Raw genomic sequence first — 17,814 nt, forward strand, 5'->3', positions numbered from 1 at the left:
AGACTGTCATTTGCTTTCTTTTGTCTGCTAGGTGACATAATAATGACTCCTTTTTCCCTAAAAATGTGCAAAAATTTCCCCGTGTAGATCTATACTTATAAATGGCTCCCAGATATCGGCAACTCGCCAACACTAGCTTCCAGTTATTGATCTAAGCTGAAACAATTGGATACAATAGACTTGAACTTGGTGTTATTTTTAACATTCATGAGAACTCCTCTTTTTTTCTGTGGAAATAGGTCTGCTAATTGATAGTCCTTTATGTTTAACACATGGATTCCTGTTTGTGTGATACACAATTATGTTTGTATGTCTTGCACTGCTGTGCTTTATTCAGAGTTGTTACTTAACTAAAAATATATCATTGGAATCGTAAGTCTATGTTAGGCTGCTTCAATTTTTAAATATATGCAGAAATTTGAGAATTTAGAATGTTTTTTTGTGGGTGTATGTTTATTGTATTGGTAATAATGTAGATCCTGGGTGAGAAGTTTAGCGGTAGCACAGATACATTTTTACTTCATTACCCTAAAGATAGTAAATGACTGCTTATGCAAGATATCCCAAAAGAGAATGTAATATGAACTGGAGAGTGTAAAAGCACAAAATATTCCAATTTTATTGTTTCAAACTTTCTAAAGAATATTAAATGCATAGTGTAATATACTTAGTCTGTCTGGACTTTCCTACAATGTCCACTGTAGTATTCCCCAATACTCACACCAACAAATTTTGGGATTGTTTAAATTTATTGAGGTTTTCCAATTCTGGCATTATCTGATGCTAAGGATATCATCAGTAAAAAGGAAACATGCAGTTCATATTGAAGTAATGTGCATAGTTGTTTAAAAGCAGTATATTGGTATCAACAGCAGACACTATTGATCGACTGCCATAAACACTTTGAGGTAGATAAGTAACAAGTATAATAAACCCAAGTTGTCAAAGTGTGAAATCTTGAGGAATACCACATCCAACTACTTCTTTGGCAGTGTGATCACCACAATTCTTTGCACACTTTCAGTGATACATAATCCATACCTGTGTTGCATTTACCATTATTTCCACACTGTAGCTGTTCCCCAAAAGTGATGTATGATTGACGAATCAGAGCTCTGTTTCAGGCCTTGAATTACATTCTTTTTTGTGTTAGATTAATTGCATTGCGTAATTCATTTAACAATAGGTACAAGAGCTCATTTATTGGCATCACTTTCCAAAAGCTCAGCTGTTGAAGACCTGATAAGTAGTTTCTTGCCTGGAACTTTGAGATATGGCCACATAATGCTTTCTTCAAGAACTGTTCATATGTTTGATATAAGATGAAAATGGGTCTCTACTTATTAACATCACTCATTTCACCCTTTTTTTAGAGAGTGGAACAACTTTTGCTGCCTTGAAAATTTTTGGAAAGTTTGCTGAAGTAAAAAGCAGTTTCTTATATCTGACAGAGGACAAGATACTTGGTGGCAGATATTGTTTTAAAAGGTAATCAGATATACAATCACAACTACAAGGGAGCCAGCTGGCCTGCTACATTATGGTACCACTGGTTTTACCTGATATAAATGCGTCAGGAAATGATGTCAAGGTTAATGCTACATCTATACAAAGGGAGACGCAGAAGTGTTAGTTGGAGTAAATAAGAAGGAATCCTTGCAGGTTCCAGAGGAAGACAAATATTTATTTCTCCATAGATTGCTTACTGAAAAATATGCATTGCTCAAACCTGTAAACCAGTTATGTATGAATGTACTACCCTGTTATGAATTTATGTGAGTAATTACCAAGTGGGATTGAACAATACTGGGGATTTTTTCATAAATTTCAGCTCATTAATTTAGATTTGTTTGTTGAGGGTAAGCTGCCAGTCTTGCATCAGATCCTGTATTTTATAACAATTTTTTAACAATGTCACAAATATCCCTTTTTGATAACCTCATAGATTTACAGACATTATTGTCAGATTATATATAAATTTCATGAATAATATCAGTCCTACCTCGAGGTACACCGAATCCTACTTTACATGATCACGCCTCCAGATAAAGAACAATGTACGGAGTGCTGCTTACTCAAACAACTTTTCAATTTTTTTTTTTATATGAACACATTTTGTGTACTGTAGGACATTGCAGGACTGTATTGTGTTTATTGGCTTTTGGAGGCTGTAAATGAACAAAGCAAACTGGATTTTACATAGTTGGTGTTTGTGGAAACCAAGTTGGTTCATACATGAGTTATTTGGCCTCCAGAAAAGTTATCATGCATGAAAACACAATGTTTCATAATTCTACAATAGATTGAGATCAGTGAGATACAACCAACCTCTTCTAGTGATTTTGCTGTGAAACCAGTGATTTATCTGACCATGCTGGTCAAATCTTATAGTAAAGTATACAGAGTAGTTTGCAATAAATCATACTTTATCACTGATTACAAAGTAACAATTGAAAGAATACTGGAGAGAAATTTACAAGGCAGTCAGTGTAGACATAAATTCAGCTCTTTCTTAAACATGTTCACATAGTGTTTTTTTCACCTCCTGTCCCCCTGAAACAAATAAGGGTAAATTAGAGCTGAAGCAGTAATGGATAGCTCGTGGGGTTAAAGTGCCTTGTGTTAGGAAGAGAGAACTTTACCTAATTAAGAGAACGAGCTGCAGTGATGAATTGAAAATCCATTATCATCCGTTTTGTAAAAGCCTCCAGTCTGTTGTTAAGAAGTGAAACTCGTGCACTATGCTCAAAAATAAAACACTGCAAGATTGAGACAAATGACAAAATTAAAAAAAATTAAAAAAAATGAAATTGAACCCACCAAAAGTAGCTTTGCAGGAATGGTAATGCTTTCAAATCATTAGCCACCAAATTCAGTGATTACTTCCTCACCGTGGCAGAAAATGTGCCACCCACAAATACACAACGAAGCACACAGGCATTAGATTTACCTCTGTAGACATTATTGTATGAAAAGTACAACCCATAATAAGATTAAAAAATTAACCAGAGTGCTAAAAAGGAGTACTTCTGCTGACTATGATGGTGTTTCAGGCAGAAACTTACACTGACGTGAAATGATTATTTTAAAGTTACCATTGTAATCAGTCAGTGACTCATGTCACATGCCTGACAGACTTAAATATGCTGTGGTAACACCCAGCTATGTACGGAGTGCTGCTTACTCAAACAACTTTCCAATTTCTTATATGAACACATTTTGTGTACTGTAGGACACTGCAGAACTGTGTTGTATGATTCTGAAAGTGGATAAACTTGTTTATTGGCTTCTGGAAGTTGTAAATGAACAAAGCAGCTAGAGATAATTGAGCCTCTTCAATGTCAAACCCATTCCACTCTATACAGTCTTTTCAAAACTGTTTGACAAAGCTCCTGCTAAGACAGTAAGAAGGAGAAGAAGAAGAAGAAGAAGAAGAAGGGCTGTAATGGCTACAGACCAAACAAATAAGGGTGTTTGGTCTAAAGTTATACTTTCTGATCATATATTAATTGCTGTTGTAATAAAGTTTACTGCACCGAGAATGACACAATTACACAAGGAAAAATTATCTATTTGGAATATTCTGTAACTTCGTCAAAGTCTTAGATTATGTGGGTCACAAAATTTTATGCTATTAATGCAATCTCCCTTGCAGGGACAAAGTTGTTCTTCATAACAGAAAGCAGCAGCACTGATTGACAGACTGTATTGCAGCCATAAAAACAACTTCAGAATAGGTGTCCCATAATGATCAGTAATATAACCACTCTTGGTCGTAACCTACATAAATGATATTATGATGTTGAAGGGCAGTTAGAAACTGTAGTGTTTGCTGAGATGATTATACAAATGTAGGGTCCAAACACAGTCATAGCGAAATGTGGGTGACTAGCAGCCCACAGGCCACCTGTTTTTCTGCAGCCTGCCAATACATTCAGAATTTTTATGTAACAATTTATACCTTTTCTGAAGTGCAGAGTTAACTAATGCATGCAATCATTTTAATAGCTGTAGTTCTCCACTGACCTCTGCTTCCACAAAGTGACCCATGTGCCTATACTGTTGCCCACCCATGGCTTATATGATGGCTGAAGATGCCTACAAGTGATTCATAGCTAATAGTGTAAGACTTTAATCTCACAAACACTCGTATTATGCAATTTCAAAAAATTGCTTGTTAGAACCAGAAGCAAACTTAAATGATCATACTCTAAATGAAACACTTCTTTAGAATTCCATGGGATTAACACACAGATAAACTTATCAGGAGACTCGGTTACCATTTTTTTTTTTTTTTGCCTTGGATCAATACACAGAGAGATGGTTCTAATGGCAGATATGTTGCCTTATTTTACATATTTTCTCTCCATTGTCTTATGGAACTTCCTACTCGGGCAGTGTATCAAAAGTAAATAGTGTTCATTCATCAAAACCAAGCAGTAAGAATACTCTGTAAAACAGATAACCACACATCTTCCAGAAGCGTTTTTAAGGATCTTGGAATTCTTAGACTCTCTGCCCCAATTCATCTGCTCCTTAATGAGATTCGTTGCTGTCAGTAAAAGTCAATTTCAGCTGAGCAACGAGCTACATAATGTCAATACGAGACATAAAAATGATACCATGCAGATTTTTGCCTCGTTTGCTAGTGTTCAGAGTGGAGTTCTGTACTCTTGGCGTAGAGGTTCTCTGAGTCCCATCTAATATAAAGCAGAATTAAAAAATACGTCATTGGCACAACATGACTAAAAGAAGGGATAAGAAGGTTGGAAAACACAGGATAAAATAATGACAGTGTTATGAAAAGGATAGAATGCTACTCACCACATAGAGTACACAATGAGTTACAGACAGACACAACAACAACAACAACAACAACAACAACAACAAACAAAAACAAAAATTACACCTGTAAAGACCTTCTTGTGCAGTAGAAAACAGGCACTCGTTCACACTAACGCAACTCTTACCCACATGACCACTCTCTCTGGCAACTGACTGCCCACATAGCTCCTTACCTTTCTGCCATCACACTTGTGAAGTAGAAATATATCTACCATTAGTGTCAAGCTTATTCTACCAAAATAAACTACCAGGGCAAAATATTGATCACACCTTGAGAAAGCGCACTGGTCAATGTGGAGTGCTGTGTGAATGGTGTTGAACTGGTACCAGGTGTCATGTGCCCCTCCACCTCTAATGTGAGGACAGTGCAGTGGAGTCAGTTGATTGTATAAATAATTGTTATGAGATGGAGTGATGTGGAGATGACAGAGCAGCAGCTGCCATGTTTAGATATGTGCACGACTACATTGAGAGTGAAGTTGCTTCATTTGTTGGTGTATCAGCATTGACTTAGTGTGCCTTAGTGTGTGTACAGGGGATGGTATTCAAGTTGTAGTTATCTAACACTGCATATGAACACTCGTCCTAAGAGAATTCTGAGTGACAGGATTGGGAAGCTAGTGCTTTGCCTTGTCAGTGGTAATTGGTTTCAAATATGACTGAAATTACTGCTAAGCAGAGCCATCTCAACCACTTTCCAAGCAAGCATTGTGAAGGTGTGACGTTCGCTTGCTTTATTTCTTCATTGATTGTCCACGATGTTAACGTACTGCATTGCTACACTGGCTCAAAAATGGGAGGGGTGTGGAAGTTAAACACTCAATATTTTAAATGATGTAGCCTACACGTGCACATCTGCGTTTAACAGTTCTTTACTTACACTGCTCACAACCCCCCAATAATACACAGTAATATAACCAGTGCACTATTGTTTAACTTTCGATGAGCCTCATTAATAGTTTGCAGCCAAAAATCAACATACTGATACAATAGTTTACTGTCTAAAGTCTATGAGCAGTAAAAACCTAACCACACATTTCAATCTTTCAGATAAATTGAACACACTGACATTGCATTAATACATGGCCTATTGGTGTAACACATATTTCATGGTTAGGTTGTTGCATTATTGTTGCTCTAACCAACACAGGTTTCTTGTATGAAACTCGGCCATGGACTGACTGTCTCGGGACCAAAAATTGGACACGTATATTATATCATCACAATAATAGGCACTGAAAGTATACATTGTTGGATGTTTAATGTACAGAAACTACAATTGAAACTTAACTCCTTCAGTTAACTGCATATATAGAAACATAGTTTGTTTTTAACAGCTTTTTCTACCACGAGAGTTAGGCCAAATTATTTGTTTACATGATGAAATTAACACACATTGTTACACCAACAATACTTTTGACAAAACTATTAATTACTTTGGAATTAAGGACTGGCTTTGCTAACATGTTTTCGAATAGAGTCAAATAGATCCTTTAAGAAAACTATTAGTTGTTCCTCCAAATTTTTATAATTAGTACAGAATTTATATTTGTTTATATGTCAACTTTAGAATTTAAGTAACTAAACAATTACTGATTTCACCCATATCAAAAGTTACTAACTAGGAATAGCCAAAATAAATTACATACATAAAACTATGCACACTCCTCGTTGTTCCTGCTTACTCACCTGCATGTTCGGTAGTGGACAATAACTTGTGTGACCACCTTCTCTTCGGCATGAAACAACACTGGCGCTATGCAACATCAGACAGTGGGCACGCATCAGTCTCTCTACCAGTAGATGGTGCCATCATACCTGCAGTTACATGGTGCCACCTTACATGTAAGGCAAACGTGGGCACACTGACCAGATTTCCTTTGGCTGAACCTCATACTTTTCAGCTCAATAAAATAAGATACTTGGCAATATTGTAGCACTTGGGACAGGAACCTGCATAGGTAAATGGTTATGATAAAATACAGGTGTGTTCAACACTAAAGTTCGAAGAACACCAGCTTATTACTGAAAAAGAAACCACAAAACTAGTCCATGTAATTATACAGTACTCAGCTGATTCATAGAGATGAAGATAGTGGCAGTGTTGATCTGTGGCTGTTCAGAAACAGCAGGAAAAGTGTCCACAGCTCTTGCTGCTTAACAAACACTGTAAATTCTCTTTTGAGCATCAGATTTTTGTACTAGAGAGCTAACCAAAGTATGCTAGGAATAATAAGCCAAATTACTTCTACATCCAAGGCTGTATTATAATCTTGCTTTTCTTCGTGCCTTGCTCAGTTCACAAGATGTGAACATTTTGCCTTCTAGCCACCAGCTAATTATTGCCTCAAAGAAGTCTTGCAGTCTTACTGCCAAATCCACCTTTTCTATTATGGCCAAGCCAGTTTTGTTACGGAGGGACTTCCGTCAGTTTTTTATGATTACTAAACCTACTTTCCATGTGCATGAACCAGTAGGTAAAGTTTTAATACTTACATTCTATTACAGACAATTGTTTTTAAAGTTACATCTGTAGATTAAACAATGGAAAATCCAGGATGGAATGTAACAATATTATGAGAAGGATGTCGCTACTTACCATATGGCGCACATGCTGAGTCACAGATAGGCACAACAAAATGATACTCACAATTAAAGCTTTAGGCCATTAAGGCCTTCGTCAACAACACACATACATACGTGCGCACACACTCTTGTGCAAAAGCCTTAATGGCCAAAAGCTTTCATTGTGAGTGTACTTTTGTTGTGCCTATCTGCGACTCAGCATCTCCACTATATAGTAAGTAGGAGCTTTTCTTCTCATAATATTGTTATATCTGTAGATTAGTTACATTGACATAAATTGACATGATTAACAAATAAAACATTTACGGAGGTGTTACATCAAAGAACTTGGTGATACAGAAGTTAAATAAGATAAATATAGCTAATATTGATAATAGTGTTAAAAGTGGGCCACACACAAAGTAACTGACTGGGCACATGTTTTGTGCCTAATTTCTAATTACGCTAGATGTCAAGTACTTAAATAACTAATGAGTTGTTTAACTCACAGGTCTGCACACTTACACTCCTCATCCGATGAGCACTCAGGCATTCCGTTGAACATAGATTTGCCTGTTAAGTCACCCATTGTTAATCACATTGAAAGTGTTGGGGGCTATCTAGAACATTGGCTGAAGCATAGCAATCAGCACCCTCTCAGTTTGATAGCTCTACAGGAATTACTAACCAGTGAGAAGTTGCAGCTGAATGTGGCTTACGTGAAGAAGCTTGTGAACCCCCCCCCCCCCCCCCCCCCTCTCTCTCTCTCTCTCTCTCTCTCTCTCTCTCTCTCTCTCTCTCTCTCTCTCTCTCTCTCTCTGAATTGAGACTATTATCAAGATTAGAGGCAGTGTGACATGTTGTTGTGAGAAATCTCCTGGGTATGATTAATGGTTTGTTAATTATGGTTACACTCTATTTTTAGCATTTAACATGGGAGTGCTTTTTAACTCTGGTTTCATCCAACTTCGTATTCAAAGCACTGTGTGTATTGTTGTCACTCATAAATGAGAATATGCCTTAAGACCTTATCCTGAGATGGGGCGTTAAACACTAATCTCCTCCTTATCCTGAACATTTCTGCAGCTAATTAATATTTAGTTTTATTTATGACCTGAAGTGATGTTTGCTGTTGCATAGCAACTATACGTATTGTATTGCGTGGAACTGGGGACCTAGAAACACGGAGATGCTTCGTCCCCACCATAGCCCTCAGTGGTTCACAACCCCACAACAGCCTACAGCAGTTCACTCGCCCCACCACCGCCCCACACCGAACCCAGGGTTATTGTGCGGTTCGGCCCCCAGTGGACCCCCTTCCAACCCCCCCCCCCCCTTTCCCGGGAATGCCTCACACCAGACTACTGTAACCCCTATGTTTGCATTGTAGAGTAATTACAGTGTACGCATATGTGGAGATAGTGTTTGCACAGCAATCGCTGACATAGTGTAATTGAGGCGAAATAAGGGGAATCAGCCCACATTCGCTGAGGCAGATGGAAAACTGCCTTAAAAACCATCCACAGACTGGCCGGCACACTGGACTGTGACACTAATCCACCAGCCAGATTCGTGCCAAGGACTGGCACGTCTTCCCACCTGGAAAGCTGTGCATTAGACCGCATGGCTAACCGGGCTGGCTATAACTATAGGTACTCTGCTTGTGGCTCAGTGGTGTGCTGCTTATCCAAAGACTTTGCTCCTACCCAAAAATCTATCACTGTGTATCCCCACCCATTCTCTGCTGCTCGTGCATGTCTGGCGTATTATGGAGCCCCTACAATTCTGTTAACAAATGCCACAGGCCAAATAATATGCAATCACGATTGTTGCAGAACTGATCATACCTTTGGTTTAAGGGTTAAACCTGACATCAAAATATGTGGCCACAGTTGCTCTTGAAGCAGCTGTTACAAATTGTAAGTTTTGTTTTAACCCTGTGAATGTGGTTAGCAGTTATTATTACTTCAACCAATTGCCTCTAAACCCAGCCAAAAGATCATAGGTATCAATATGAGCCATGTTCTGCTGCCAGCTGATCATTTGCATTAAGTAGCTGCCTCCACACTCTCCTTCCCCATTCCCTCCCAGTGGGCTCATCACACTCTTGTGAATGTACATATCGAGTATGGGGACCCCAAGCTGTTGCAGTAATTTTTCTTTCCTTTGCTGCTGCTGCTTCTCAGGCTTAGTCTGTTGGGCAAATTACCTGTTGAGAACCTAGTTTGTGTGTAAGTAATTGATTATGAATTTTCCTTATTTATTTTACACCACTTATTCTGGTTATTAACAGAATAAGTTCCACATTTAAAAAGTTTCTTACAAAAGTGTGGGCTGTGCGAGGAAAGTTGTCCAATCCCTACTGATCCCCAAGCTGTTAATTGTCCATGCATGCCAAGCAGTAGGTGCCTGTCCATTTGGGATAATGGGCTCCCATTAATGGCCATTGAGCCAGGTGACCATTTCTCCAGCTGGGTGGTGCCTGTGGGGAGAGCCCTCATTCATGGCAGATTGTTCATCTAGTTGAGAAGACCCAAGTTATCTTGTGGCAGCCATGAGGTTCCAGCAGTCTCTTCACATAGAACTGAATGCTTCAGTGCAGATCATTACAACCCCAAAAACTTTCCCTCGGTGGTCGTGCCATGGGAGTAAAGCAAAATAAAGTGGACTGCAGAAACTTATTCCCTTCTGTTCCTAATTTTTGCTCAGGCTGATATAGGGTCCTTTTTACCAATTAAGTCTGTTCTTTGTACATAATATTTTAAAAAATCATTGGAAAAACCTGTTCCCCTGGTAAAACACGAAGTGGTTTGGTCTTAATTAAAACAACAAACTGGCCAGTCCTGAGCATTATACTCTTGTATGAAATGGGATGACATACCTGCCATCATAAGACTTTATAAGTTCCTGGGTACAGGGTTTAATTTTCACTGGGACCTATTGCTGCAGACAGATGAGGAATGACATGAAAATTTGGAGATTAGAGGGATCCATTTCATATGCTATGTATGTTGAGGCTTGTCAGACATCCTCACTTTTTAGGTGGACACACTTTCTGAGAAACTTAAAATCATGGTCTACTTTATTTCCCTCCACCAATGTGGTGGTTTAAATGCCAATGCATATGTCTTGTCTTCCCACTGTACAAGCAACCCATGTGTGGAGACTGGCTAACCGCTTAGTGAAAACCCACCAAGTGAATAGCCACTATTGAGTCAGTTGTGAAGACGATCACCCTCCCTGAGCCCTGAAGTTGCTGCTTTAATTAAAGAACATGACTTCCAGGAAATTCTATCAGCTCTCATATTTTGAATTTTGAAGAAATTACAAGCACTTGCATCCTGTCCCAGTGGTATTGAATTTTGCCAGTACTGTGGCCAGGTCATTGTTAGTACCTCTAGTATTTACTCTGTTATTCCCTTGATGTCAACATCTGGTAGTCTTGCAAGTAAATTTATACAAAGTGGAAGTAGGCTTGCTTACGACAAGAGAGAAAGTGGTTTAGGAGAGTAATTTACATCTATACAATGGTCTCCAATTTGAATACAGCGAAGTGAAACTCCTGGCTTATGCAGATGGTATAGTATTGCTGAGTTGAACTGAACGAGAACTGAAAGACATGTACAGATCTCTCAGGCACAGTGCCAGCAAAATGGGGCTTTTGATTAACCAAGAGAAAACAGGATATATGGAAATAGGCAGATTCATAAACCCAAATCCTTATCTTGAAATTGACCAACATTCTTAATTCAGAGAAGTTCAATTTAAATACCTTGGATCATATTTCAACAGTAAAAATATCACAACAATGGATATAAACAAAACAATAGCATCAGGGTCAAGATGTCAGCTCACTAAGCAACCCCCTCAAAAATGAAGCTTTGTCAAATCATAACAAAGATGAAGATATACAATACTATTATCTGCCCCATAGTACTGTACGGCTCAGAAAGCTGGATGTTTACAAAGAATTAAAGAGGAAAAATTGATTGTTTTTGGAAGAAAAGTAATGAGGAAAATCTGGAGACCTGTGTTGGAGAATGACGTATGGAAAATTCGAAAGAACAATGAAATTTATCAGTTAATGAAGCAACCCACTATCATCCAGGAATTATACAGTAGGAGACTGCAATGGGCTGGACATGTGGCTAGAATGGAAAACAACATAATCGCCAAGAAAGCATTTGAAGGAACTTTCCAGGCAACAAGACCATTGGGTCGACCTCGTACAAGGTGGAAAGATGATATAGAGGAGGACATTGCAGCATTAGGAATTTCTGCAGGGTTTAGAGAGACTGCAAGAGATAGAAGGGTGGAAGCAGAATGTTGATGCAGTGCATGGTCTACAGGCCCTGTGATTGCTCGAGGGGGGGGAGTGAGAGTGAGAGTGAGAGTGAGAGGAGGTAGGCGCTACCTAACTGTGGTTCCTGCAGTACCAACTGTGGAAACATTGTCTTCTTGCACTTGGCTAGAGAAACACCGTCTTCCTCTGGCATCTATCTGTGACAGTGATACCTTTAAGGAACCCACTCCCCAGAAATCTACAGACCACTGACCAGACACCATACTGTGGCTGAAGGATCCCCAGACTGCAAGCCCCAGGGATGCTCACTCTTCAGTTCCTACCCGCATAGCAGAACCCTTGCAAGTAATCAAAGGCTGAAGTAGTTAGGGAGAAAAAGAAAAAAAACAAATCTGGAGAGGAGGAGGCTACTAAGTTGATCCTGGAGGCACCAGATCTCCCCACATCATTGAATTCTCAACCTATGTTTGTCAATGTTTTTCCATCCCTACTGGTAACACAGTGATCCTGGACCATTACATGTCCTCTTGACCTCTTCATGTGGAACCAGGACACCCTAAATGTAATAATTCAGTGGAACTGCAATGGATATTATTGCCACTTGCCAGAACAGCAACAACAATAACAATAATAATAATAATAATAATAATAATAATAATAATAATATTTTCCTCCTGTTCTACAATCTTTGTTGTTCAACAATGACCATTTTCCAAACCTATGAGACTACTGTGCCTTCCATCAGTGTTGTTCGGGCCCCAAGAGAGCATCTGGAGGGTTCTGTATGAATTGTCGAATGTTGTCAAGGAGTGTCATGCTCTGTATAACATGGGAAGCAAAAGCAGTGGGTGTGCAAATGGCCCCAACAATCACCATTTGCAATGTCTATTTATCTCTGGGCAGGTCACTTCCATACCTAAATCTGACAGTTTTTTCTCTGCCACCTTTTCCTCCTACTCGATATTTCAATGCCAAGGGGTCTTCTGATTGACCAATTTTTTGTGGTCTCAATCTGTGTCTTTCTAATGATGGTACACGAACCCACCTAAGTCATTTTATACCCCTGTCAGTGTGTTTTCTGGACAGGATGATCCATAATCCATTATCTAGTTAGATTCAAGAAAACAAGCCAAATGCATTTTTCTAAACACACAAATCTAATTACAGTCTCTTTCGACATACATAAGGTGCACAATACCTCTTAGTGCCATCACATTTCACTTCCCCTCTGTGATTGGCTTTCAAGTCTCCCTATCAATAAGTGCCAGTTTCTGCTACTGATTTTTGTTAGTTTCTGTCCCTCCTATCATGGCAGGTTAATGTTGGTATGTTATTCAGCTCCCCACAGATTCAAAAGGACAGCTTCCCTCAGGCTTCCATATAGTCTCTCATTTTTTACCCACGTGCTGTATGTCAATGTCTTTTGTATTAACTCCCAACCTGTAGCCTTTGCTAAATGTCTGCTTCAAGGAGACATCTGAGGACTCTCCACTTAAACCCTATCCAAAGGCTACCAGCTTTCTCCCAAGAAAACAGGGGTCATGCCTTCCTGTCATTGTACCCCGCTTCATCTGGACTCAGAACTCTGTGTGAGTACAAATGTTTAAGACTTCACTTTGTTAGACAGCTGGCATTGCTGCCCCATATTTGTCAACAAAAGACTGTGTATGGAACCTTGATATTATCTGTTTCCTCACCCATCTTTCTTGGGATGCAGGTTGCACTACTGTTCCGTGTTTACTGGGCTGTAATCTCATCTTGGCTGGACTATGATTTCCAGGTTTATGGCTCAGCAGCACTGTTGACTTTGCAAATATGCTTTTACATCTCCACACATTGAGGAGCGACATTATTTTCTGGGAACGTGTAGTGATTTTTTGGTGGAGCTGATAGGAGTTACAGTTAACAGAGGCATAATTTTATTTAGCAGAATCCCCTCAACTGAGCTTTAATTTCTAGTAACTCAATGATGAATATCCAACCTATTGATCAGTATTGTCCTTGTCACTATGTCTGATCAGTGTTGTCCTTGTCACCATGTAATACTTCCAATCACTATCTCCTCATCAGATCATAATGTTTTTAATTGATTTCATGGCAGAAGTGAGATGGTTGAGGTTGGTGTACCTCTTGCTGCATACTGGGTCTGATGGTGAGAGCAGAGGTGGGGTGTCTAGACCCGACCTCCTCTGACAGCCACTCTGGTCACAAGCTCTTTATTATTTCTAGTTGCTTTCAGATGCAGCTATCCTTTATTTCCTAACTCACCCCTCATCATTTTTTTCTTTTTTTTCTGCAGTACCACCTCTTCGTAATATAGTACTCCAGTGAAGGCAGGACATTAATAATTCCTTATCCTTAATACTAGTTAATGATGAGAAAGAAAAGTTAAAGAGGATTTTATGCTTCTGCCAAGAAAATGGGCTCTATTCCCATCTTAAACTGTGAGACTATAATGCATCATGGATAGGTGGGTGATTGTCCTACCTAGTGACCTGATTATTTCTCTCACCTTATTTTACTATTGTCAGTTCTAGAAGTGTTAATCACATTTTTAACCTTTTTACTTATACTTTATGATCTTATTTTCACCCAACTGGAAGGAATTATGCATTCAGCTACTGTCTTATACCAGCAACAGGCTGTTGGCGGTCAGATATTGGGAAGGTGCCTCTTGCTGCAGATAGTTTCAGGGAATGGGCTGGTCTGCTATCTGGCATGCAGTTCAGCGTAATCCAGAGACTTTTCTCTCACACAATTACTTCTCATCTCTGGCATGACTATTGCTTTCAATGCTTTAGTTTTACCACTCTACATTCTGTCACAATTCAGTTTTTTGACTGGTATCACTTAACTCCAAAGGGACTGCCCCATGCATGAGGAATGGATGCCCTCACTGCTTAAGCTCTGTACCCTCCCATCCTCCCTTTCCCCAATCGGTCATCCAACCAACCATTCATCCAGAGCTGCTTACACGTCTCAGCCAAGACTTCCAGGAAGCACATGAAGTCTGTACTGCATACCCTTCCTGATCAAGCTGTCATTTCTGAGAGGCTCCCATTGCCAGTCTTGTGAGCTGCCAATAACAGGCATCCTTCCCTCCGGGAACTTCATAGGAAGATAGGGTCCAATCCAAATTGGTGAGATAGCACTTGGCAACACCTGATATCTATTGTTAAGATGCACAGGGATAGCAGTATATCCAGCCTTTGCTGTATTCCTCGATATTAACAATTAGCCAGTGCTTTCATTTTGCCCTCAGCCAGTCCAGCTGCATCGGAAAGCACACCAGCTGGGTGATATTGACACAAGAGGTGCCAAGACTGCCACATTGGTGCCACAGCAATGGACAGTACTCTTCAAGCCTGACAACCACCGCAATAGCAGGTTCTAATGATTTGCTGGCTTTGGCCAGTTTCCTCTACATCCACACACAACAAGCACAGTCTCTATACACCTGTAACTAGTAGACAGGTTTAGGTAACAAGGTGTAAGAATTGAAGACAGTAAAGCTATCAAACATATGTAAGTCTGCAGAACTGTGACTAAATAACTGGCTAAAACTAGCTGAATTCCCTGTGCACTACTAATACCTGATTTGCAGTCCCACAATTTATAAAATAAACAATTAAAGAAATTAAAAAATTGCTGTTGAACATACAGTAGTTCTATACAGAAGTTTTCACTAATTTTAAATACTGTTGCAAGTGATTGCTTCTCACTGCCCCAGAGCTGACACACTTTCTTAGAAGTCTGCAGCATACATACTAACCAAAGCAAAACAGAAGTTAAGCTTTCATATGACCCTCAGGGTGGAAACTGTCAAATTGTGTTATTAAAGGAACTGCCATTAGGAAGAGAAAGTCACATATCATGATTATGAAGAACTGTAAAAATTGATACAGGCATAACAGATTTTATGAGCACTTAACAGGAGAATTAACGGGCTCTTGAAGTGGTGATGGGAAGGTACTCAAGAGGGAAGAGAACATACAGAGTGACAGCTAAACCTACAATGTGAGGCTCAGAAATATTGACTGTTGATGAAATAACAAGCACACAAATTGCATATCGTGAACTAATGGTATGGTTTGGACAGTTTAGCAGGAAAAAGCCTTATTGAAAGAAAATTTATGCATCGAAACATTAAAAGTGGACTAAACAAGGAACAACTTTGGGGCAATATGGAAAAATGGTCTCCCCTTTCCCATGGTGCACAACAAGAAAGTAAGTACATCAGCATTCTAATCTCTGCGAGACGAATTGTCTCAAAGGGTAAAAATTAGACCTGACTGAATAGCAATAGATGCTGTAGCAGAAAGAAAACGTAATATGTAATTGATACAACAAAAGTCTTTGGATTTTTAAGAATGTATTACAGTAATTGCTAGGTATGTTTGTTTTGTACTTTTAATAGATTTCATTTCCTAGGATAGACATATAGAACAAAAAGTTTAACATTTTGTAAATATCTTGTAACATTGATGTAGTAGTAATATTTCCAGATATGTGCCGTGAGGGAGGTGTTTCATCTAAATGATGCAATGTGTAGTAACTTCTTGGCAGATAAGAAGCTGTGTGCCAGACAAAGATTCCAACCCATAACTTTGCCATTCGTAGACAGTGTTCTTACTGTAAGAGCATTGCCATACAAGGCCAGGTTCTGGATTTGAAACCCCATCACACTGTTTTAAGTTTCAAAAACAGTGTGCAGTGTAGCTGGAGTTGAAGGTTTCTGTATCTACATTAATACTTTGCAAACCACTATGAGGTGCATGGCAGAGGGCACATCCCATTGCACCAGTTATTAGATTTCTTCCCATTCCATTCACATATGCAGTGTGGGAAGAATGATTGAATGCCTCTGTGTGTGCATTAATTATTCTAATCTTATCCTCGCAGTCACTATGTGAGTGATACAAAGCAGTTTGTAGTGTATTCCTAGGGTAGTCATGGAAAGCTAGTTTACAAACTTTGTTAATAGTCTTTCTTGGGATAGATTAAACTATCTTAAAGAGACTTTCAGTTCAGTTCAGTTCCTTCAATATCTCTGTGACACTCTCCCTCAGATTAAACAGACTTGTGACCATTCATGCTGTCCTCTGTATAAATTCAATATCCCCCGTTAGACTTATCTTGTATGGGTCTCTCACACTTGAGCAATATTCTCGAACTGGTGGCAAAGTGAGTGATTTGTAAGCAGTCTCCTTTGTAGACTGATTGCACTTCCCCAATGTCTTAGGAGTAAACTGAAGTCAGCCACCTGCTTTACCCACAACTGAACCTATGTGATGATTCCATTTTGTATCCCTACAAAGTGCTATACCCAGATATTTGTATGAGTTGGCAGATTCCAATAGGTACTAATTGATATTATAGTCATAGGATACTACATTTCTTTTTTTTTTTTTTTCATTTTGTGAAGTGCATAATTTATTTCTGAACATTTAAAGCAAGTTGCCAATCTTTGACAACTTACGAAGATCTAACTGGATATTTACGCAGCTTCTTTCAGACAGTACTTCATTATAGGTAGCTGCATTGTCTGCAAAATGTCTGAAGTTCCTGTTAATATTGTCTGAAAGGTCATTAAATATACAACATGAACTTGATTTATTCTAGGTACAGAGTAAGTATGCATGTGTCTGCACACACACACATGCTTTAGTTAGCTCTGGAGAAGGGTATGATCATAAAGCTTATAGTTTTGTTGTTGTTGTTGTTGTTGAATACTTACATAAAAAGTAAGTTTGACAATATGTTGTTCTTATGGATATAAAAAGTAACATGCCTCTTTCTGATGCGTGATGTAATTTAGAGGGAAACTGATACATTGAAAGAAAGGTGTTTTGTTTCTTTAACGTACACTATATTTCTTAGCAACTGAAGATATTGTAATATATTTTGAGTGACTGGATAGCTTTTCTCTTACCTGTAATTCAAGTTTTTAAAGTTAATTCATTCAGTTACAATACACTTAAGCAAATTTGATTCCTCAGGAACTGTTGTGTGCAGTGACCATATACTATAAGGAAGGAGAGCCACACAGCAACAGCCTCAGTGTCCTTCAGCGTATACACCTGTAAGAACATATGGTGACA

At 38.9% G+C, this 17,814-nt stretch overlaps 1 protein-coding gene across 2 annotated transcripts in view; it reads left to right on the plus strand.

The window, feature by feature from the left end:
• LOC126266644 (E3 ubiquitin-protein ligase NRDP1) overlaps positions 1–17,814 on the plus strand; it is a 77,087-nt gene that overhangs the window by 48,921 nt on the left and 10,352 nt on the right. The window lies entirely within an intron of this gene.

This window comes from Schistocerca gregaria, chromosome 4 (genome assembly GCF_023897955.1).
Source record: "Schistocerca gregaria isolate iqSchGreg1 chromosome 4, iqSchGreg1.2, whole genome shotgun sequence".
NCBI classification, from domain to species: domain Eukaryota; kingdom Metazoa; phylum Arthropoda; class Insecta; order Orthoptera; family Acrididae; genus Schistocerca; species Schistocerca gregaria.